The sequence below is a fragment of the Indicator indicator genome, chromosome 10 (assembly GCF_027791375.1).
Source record: "Indicator indicator isolate 239-I01 chromosome 10, UM_Iind_1.1, whole genome shotgun sequence".
Lineage (NCBI taxonomy): Eukaryota > Metazoa > Chordata > Aves > Piciformes > Indicatoridae > Indicator > Indicator indicator.
In genome coordinates this window covers 20,930,841-20,938,157 of record NC_072019.1, presented here as the reverse complement: position 1 = coordinate 20,938,157, position 7,317 = coordinate 20,930,841, and the positions used below count along the sequence as shown (strand labels likewise).

The window sequence follows — 7,317 nt, the reverse complement described above, 5'->3', positions numbered from 1 at the left end:
AGGCGCGGCCACGCGGCGCAGCAGGGCGAGGCGGGGGGGGGTGAGGGGGGAATGGTGGCACGGCCCCACCGAACCACAAGTCCCAGCATGCCCCGTGCCGCGGCCCGTGGCGTGCGTCTGCGCCAGGGGGCGAGGAGGGGAGGAAGCCCCGCCTCCGGCGGTGGCAGGCGTCGCTGCGGTTGGCCGGCGGCGCTGCCGCTCAGAGCAGGGTCGGGGGTCAGAGTGCGCGGAGGTGAGTGGCGGTGTTGGGGACTCGTGGTGCGGAGTGTGTGCGGGGCGGGGGGGGGGAGGGACGGGACGGGGCGGCCCCCGCCGCCGGGGGTGGGGGGAGATACGGCGTCGCCGAGCAGCGGGCGGAGGCACGGCCGCGGCGGGGCCCTGCCGGCGCGGGGGCCCGGCAGGCCTGGCGGAGGCGTGGGGCCGCCGTGGCCCGGGGCGGGGGGTGGAGGCCTGGCTCGGTGGGGGTAAAAGGGGGGGGCGCGGCCTTGTCCCCTGCGGCGCCGATGCCTTCGCCGGGGCGGCGGCCCGGGGGCGTGGGGTGGCGAGGCGGGCTGCGGGCCGGGGCGGCGGCGGGGGTGTGGGGAGGCCGTTGGGGCCGGGGTCGGCCTCGGCCCGAAAGGAGGGCGCGGGGCGACGGTGGGCAGGCGTGGCGGCGCCTCGCCCTCTCGACGCCGAGTCTCGACGGGTTTGCAGGAGCTCGGGGTTGCCAGGCCCTCCGCTCCCCGGCCTCTGCCTCGGGTGGAAGGCTAGAGGGTGGCGGTGGCAGTGGTCCTCCAGGTCCCAGCTGGAGCGGGATCGATTGTTAGAGCTTGAGAAAGGGAACAGAGAGGTGTACGGGGGGACCGAGAGGCAACATCGGCGAGGATTTTTCATGTTCGTTTTGCGATGTGGAGGTTCGTAGATAGAGGTGATGGGGAAGCAGGAGGTTTGATTTTTTTTTTTTTCCCCCTCTCTATTTACTTAATCTTGTGAGACCGAACTGGTCACCTGCCTCATCTTGAGATTGAAGTAAACTTGTGAGGGGTTATAAGAGCAGAATCTGTTTACTTGTTTTCTGACTGGCAGTAGAAATTTCTTCTTTCTTGCTGCTGTACGGTTACAGGTGTTTCCTTTAAACTGGGATGTATGAAAAGGTGTTGTCGTTTACTTCTGTTCTGTCTTTTATGAGTCCTGTGTCTGCTGAATTTATATGGTCATTGTTGGTCTGTTTGCTGATAAGTCTGACGTTTTACTGTTTCTTCACTTATCTCTTACTGAGCTTTTGGTTTCAGAAATGAGTGGTTTGGCAGCTGCTACTTAGTCTGAACTCTTATTATTCTTTCAGCTGTGATTTAAAGGACCAGCAAGTTTTCTAATAGGTTAAGGCTTGCACTGTGCCTTGGGAAAGGTGAGCTGCACAGGTACCTCTCAAATGTGCTTGCCCCATCAGATGCTGTTAAGACAGTTGTTTGAGGTTTTCTATGCAAATGCTATTTTTAATGTGACTTGGATTTATTTATCATTTAGTTGCTCTTTGCAACATTGTGGCATCTAATATCACTTGATGTTAAAGTTGGTGTTTGAACTTTTGTTTCCAAGAATACTTAATTTAAGAATAGTTTAATGTGTTAGAAGTCTGGTTAGTTGCTGTTCAGCATGTGGGCTTGGGAAATTTGGTTTCAGGTACTTTTGTTTCCCTTTTCAGGTACTGAATCCTAGCAGTTGTAACCAAATTTTCATGTTAATTTATAGTGTGGACTAAATACTTGTCTTATTGCAAAGAGTGGCCTTTTTTACGGTGCTTGTTCATCTCAAACTTTGGGTTGCTCTGCATGAGTGGTGTGTGTGGGGAGGGTTTGTTACTGTTGGGTTATTTTAGTTTGGTTTGCTTTTTAAAAAAGTTAGTGTATATAGCCAGACAGATTTGAATGTTACCAAAATCCAAAAGAGGATATCATTAAAACATTAAAAAGGAAATGCTCATGTGTTTGAGGCTGAATAAAGAAGTCCTTGGGTTAAGTATACGCTAATATGATCTAAAGTTTCTGCTCTGCAGTTGAGAGATACTCCATTTAAATTCCTTTAGGAGACCAAATTACAACTGTTTTGGTGCTCATCTTTGTTAACTTTGATAGATCTTAATGTTAATTTATTTTTTTAAATATTATTTGTTTCCCCCTTAAATTTGGGAAATGAAGTTCTGGAAGAAACTTAAATGGGCGAAGTTTTTGGACTTGACTTTACCCCTGTATCGATCCAGTAGCCACCTCCAGTAAAGGCCCACAAGACTGTGGAGTGCAAGCCTGGTGAAGTTCAGGTAAATGTAGGACCAGCCACTGTGGCTGTACTTGCAAGAGAACAGTGAAGGCCATTGAGCAACCATGCCTTTGTTGTAAGCCTGTCCTTGGAACTGAAGAATGAGTTATTGGTGGAAATGGTCATCACAGAGAATCCAGGTGTTTTACTCCAGTGGTGCTGAGCTAATATATTAGCATGGTGCAATGGCAAGCAGGGGAATGAGGGGAGAAGAGATCAAACTGTGGTTTTCGAAGCATAACCTAGAGGTGCTGCCTGTTTCTGCTAGATACCATTTGGCAACTTTTCTTTCCCCTAAAAGAAGTTTAACTGTGCTGGCCACTTCCCATCTGGGAAGTTGTATTCTCTCCAGTTATGTTGTGCAGACATACCAACAAAGAAAAAAGTATGAGTGTTGGGTTGTTTTTTTATTATTTCAGCTGTATTTGTTACAGTTGTTATTTTTTCTGTGTCTGAATATTAAGGTCAGCCTCTTCCTTGGTTGATTTTCCAGGCGCACTGAGACTGGGTTGTGTGGAAACCATGCCCTATTGTAGCTGCTCTCCTTCTTGAAGCATTTGCCTGTCTGGCAGAATAGAGCTTTGGCAGAATACAGACTTTCTTTTAACACTTCTGGAGTATGTTTGTGAAGATCAAAAGTGATCAGCGCATTGAGCAATGCAAGTGTTGTCTCCTAGAATCCAGACTGAGAGTCATTTGGCACTCTCAGGCATTAACCTTCAAGTTCATTTCTCAAAATAATGAAGGTGTGCAGCTGTGTAAGTGGTTTGAACAACTATGGCATTCATGTGTATGAAAATGAAGTAATTATGCGTGCTAGATTCCATTAAACAAAGGGTGGCCTGCTATGTCTTCTTTCCACTAAATTAAGCCAATATGCAGTAGTAGGTTTTACTGACTAGAAGCATGGTAGCCACAAACCTCTTGATCCTGACACTGGGAGTTCTACTGTGGATTGAGAGCCGTAAATTTCAGAACTTGCTCTGAAGACCAGGGCTGGGAAGATTTGAGTGAAAACTATGATGTGCTATTTTTTGACAGCAAATGGATTGACCAATGGAACAAGCTGAAGGTAGTGGGGAGCTTCCATACTTGATGCTGCAATTCAACACCAGAAACTTTTCAGAAAGATGTTCAAGCCTTTGAGCTCAGTTCGGGAGTAATTAAGTGGAAACTTTATGGCCAGCATTATATGAGGTTCAGACAGGATGTTCCAGTGGGCTTTCTGACTTCAAGTCTTCTGTGTCGATGCTGTTAGAGCCCAGATACCTTGTCTGTTTCCTGCAAAGTACTGTGCACACCATGCCAGGTCTGGTGGGTCCTGGTCTGAGTACATGGTTGGTTTGGTGAGTGGCTGAGCCCCAGTGGCTCATCACCCTCCCGCTTCTGCCAGTGTGGGCCCATCCTTTCCTTTGAGATTTGGCACTTGCCCAGCCTAGCCCCAAGTTGATTAGTCTCACTAAACCAACAGGAAACTATCTTGTTTTAATTGTGTTTTATTCAGCTGCATTAGTCCTTTTATGGGTTCCTGTGGTTGAATTGGCTCACAGAGGGGCCAGACAAGCTCAGGAACCGGTGGTGTAAGATAATCAACAGGAGATTAAGAGAAGGAAGGACATCAGGCCTGCCTTCTTTTGGCCTCCCAGAACTATTGGCTTGGTTAACCCCATTTTGTGTGGCTTCATGCTCGTACATTTTCTTTTGGCCCTCATGCAGAAGCAGGATACCAAACTAGAGGGAGGGTTTTTGGTCTGATTCTCTGTGACTATTATTTTCCTTAATGCCAAATCTGCTCTTACACTGCAGCTTCCCAGTCTTTTGCTGTATGCATATCCACTGTTACCTCTTTGTTTTTATTTTCATTGTTTCCTTCCTCAACATTTCTTCTAAGCTGCGCAATCCTTTACTGGGTGGAACTTCTTCAGACTCCAGCTTAGACCCATTTGCCTATCCACAGTTACTTTTGAAAAAGGTTTAAAAATAAGCAGCAAAGCTTGTCTTAGGAGGCCAGGCAAGGAGCTGACAAAAGTGGGTTGCCTAGCAGAGGTGGCCTAATAAAATTGGAGTGGAATTGTACAGTGCATCTTTGGGATGACTTCTGGGTGATCTGTTGGGACGAGTTCGTGTCCTGCTGGAGTGGAGTCTCATGCGGGTTTCACTGTGTTGTCAAGTGAACTGAGATGTGTTTATTTCCCAGTTTCATAGGGTGTGATAGCCCCAGCAAGTGCTTGCCTAAGTAAACAGTGCCTTCGGCCTCGCTCATTGTGATCTCACAAGCCATCATGTCTGTGATGTCACAATGGAAGAGATTCTGGTGCTCTGACGTGGCTGACTTACTGGTGGTGCCTTTGACGTATCAGCCAAAGAATGCAGCGGGAAGAATGAGCTCAAGAAATGAGAGAGACGTTCCTTACCCCAAGAGTGCCCTCCATCCTTTAGTCAACCCTTTCCATGTTCAATTGTCACTTTCATAATGGCCATATAGAGGGAAGCCTGTGCCTGTATACAGTAAATTATTTTTTAATTGAACTATCAAGATGCACGTATATCCTGGATGAGCGATTGCCTGACTTTGCTCCTGTAACCCTCATTCTTCTCTGCTGTTACCCTCGCTTGTTGTATTGCATCTAATTTTAGTCTGTAAGTTCTTGAGAACAGGGACCTCTTCATCTGTAGTGGGAAGAGGCTGGATGTGATTGTGGAGTGCTGTAAAACCAAAATGATTGATGCCAAGTTGTATCTGAGCTGGATAATGATGGGACAGTGTATAGGCATCCTGTGACAGTGCTTTGGGGAAATTATGTTATTAATTTTCCAAAACATGGGCTTGGTTTTCTAGCAGTGCTGGAGACTAACCTGGCCAGAAGTGAAGGGAGTGCAACTGTGGGAGTGTATTGGATTCATGTTCAAGGGGTGGTACTGTGAGTTGAACAAAGTAATGAAGCAAATCTACCTGTCTAAAATTGTTACGTTATTAAAATGCTTCTAAAAGCTTTCTGGTTTATTGTTTGTTTTACTTTATTTGATTATTTTTTTTATTTCTCCCCCTGCCCCAAGTTTGTAACAGTGGCTAAGCTGGTTTTGTTTGTAGTCTCTCATTTCCTGCCTTGCAGGCTAGCCAGGTGTTGTCTTTTTCGGACTGTAGTTTGTCTAATGAAATATTTGGGTTTATGTTAAGGCTGATTTAAAAAAAAAAAAGAAGAAAAAAAAGTGTTCTCTCTATTGTTCTTCAGTAATATCTTCACACAACTGCAGTACAGACTCACATTTGACCTCTGAATATGCATTTGAACAGCTACCAAAATGGAAGTCCTGCATTTTTTTGTTACAGTCTGTTCCAAGTGTTGCTACACACATGCAATTCTGCTCTACAAAAAAGCATCTTTACTACTCTTTTTATTCCTTATAATTTGATAAGACACTATAATAAAAGAAGAGAAACCTGACTTACATTTTTAATTGTTTTTCATTGCTTAAGACTTGAGTTCAGTTGTCTGTAGGAGTCACAGCTGACCCTACCCAGGCTTTGCTCTGGTATAAATTTAAGCAAATTAATCCCAAAGCTTGCTTGCATGAAAGGCAGGTCCTGCTTGACCAACCTGATCTCCTATGACCAGGTGACCTGCCTGGTAGATGAGGAAAGAGCTGTGGATGTTGTCAGCCTGGACTATAATAAAGCCTTTGATGCTGTCTTCCACAGCATTGTGCCTAGAGAAGGTGGCAGCTCATGACTGAGGTGTACTTTGCTGGGTTAAGAACTACATGGCTGAGCTCAGAGGGTGCTGGTGAATGGAGTTAAATCCACTTGGCAGCTGTGTTCCCAGGGGTTCAGTTTTGGGGCCAGTCTTGTTTAGTATTTTTATCACTGATGTGGATTAGGGGATCAAGTGCACCCTCTGTAAACTTGCAGATGACACCGAATTGGGCGGGAGTGTTGATCTGCACATCCTCTGCAGAGGGATCTGGACAGGCTGGATTGATGCGCTGAGGTCAGTTGTATGTGGTATAATGAGGCCAAGTGCTGGGTCCTCCACTTGAGTCACAAGAAGCCCAGGCAGCACTACAGGCTGGGGAAAGAGTGGCTGGAAAGTTGCCTGACAGAAAGGGACTTGGGGTTGCTGGTTGACAGCCAGCTGAGCATGAGCCAGCAGTGTGCTCAGGTGGCCAAGAAAGCAAACAGCATCCTGGTCAGGAATAGCGTGGCCAGCAGGAGCAGGGAAGCGATTGTGCCCCTATTCTCTGCCACGGTGAGGCTGCAGTTCTGAGTAGTGTTCAGTTTTGGGCACCACAATATAAAAGAGACATTGAATCGCTGGAGTGTGTATGGAGAAGGGCAATGAAGCTGGTGAAGGGTCTGGAGAACAAGTCTTAAGAAGTGTGGCTGAGGGAGCTGGGATTGTTTAGTCTGGAGAAGGCTGAGGGGAGACCTTATTGCTCTTTACAACTACCTGAAAGAGTTTGTAATAAAGTGAGGGCGAGTCTCTTCTTTAGAGTAATTAATATTGGGATGAGAGGAAACGGCCTAAAGTGGTGTCAGGGGAGGTTCAGAGTTGATATTAGGGGAAATGTCTTTACTGGAAGAGTGGTCAGTCGTTGGAACAGGTTGCCCAGGAAAGTGGAGTCACCATCCCTATAGGTATTTAAAAATGTGTAGATGTGGCACTTCAGTACATGGTTTCGTGATCACAGTAGTGTTGGGTTGATGGTTGGACTTGATGATCTTGGAGATCTTCTCCACCTTAATGATTCTCCTATGAGTTTTAGTTTGTCTTGTTCTTTAGATTACTGTGGGACTTTTTGGGTCAGTTTATTTTTTTTAATATGTTGAAGAGCCATATTGCCATAACAAAGTAATTTAACATGTAAATGGAGGCTGTTGTATAACATAGCATTTCTTGAGTAACCTTTCTGACTTGAACTTGGATGTTTGTCTTCTTGCCCCCTCCCTACATCAGCTTGTCAAACTAGACAGTGAAGGGAGATATTTTAGGATTAAAGGCAAACTGTTGAAGTTAGGCCTTC

The 7,317-nt window shown here is 46.4% G+C and overlaps 1 protein-coding gene across 1 annotated transcript in view; it reads left to right on the top strand.

Moving 5' to 3' along the window:
* The first annotated feature begins 221 nt into the window (after positions 1-221).
* Positions 222-7,317, top strand: part of ERI3 (ERI1 exoribonuclease family member 3) — a 136,522-nt gene continuing 129,426 nt past the window's right edge. Inside the window, exon 1 of the mRNA XM_054384283.1 lies at positions 222-232. The gene's annotated coding sequence lies outside the window, so the exon portion shown is untranslated. The remainder of the gene's footprint in view (positions 233-7,317) is intronic.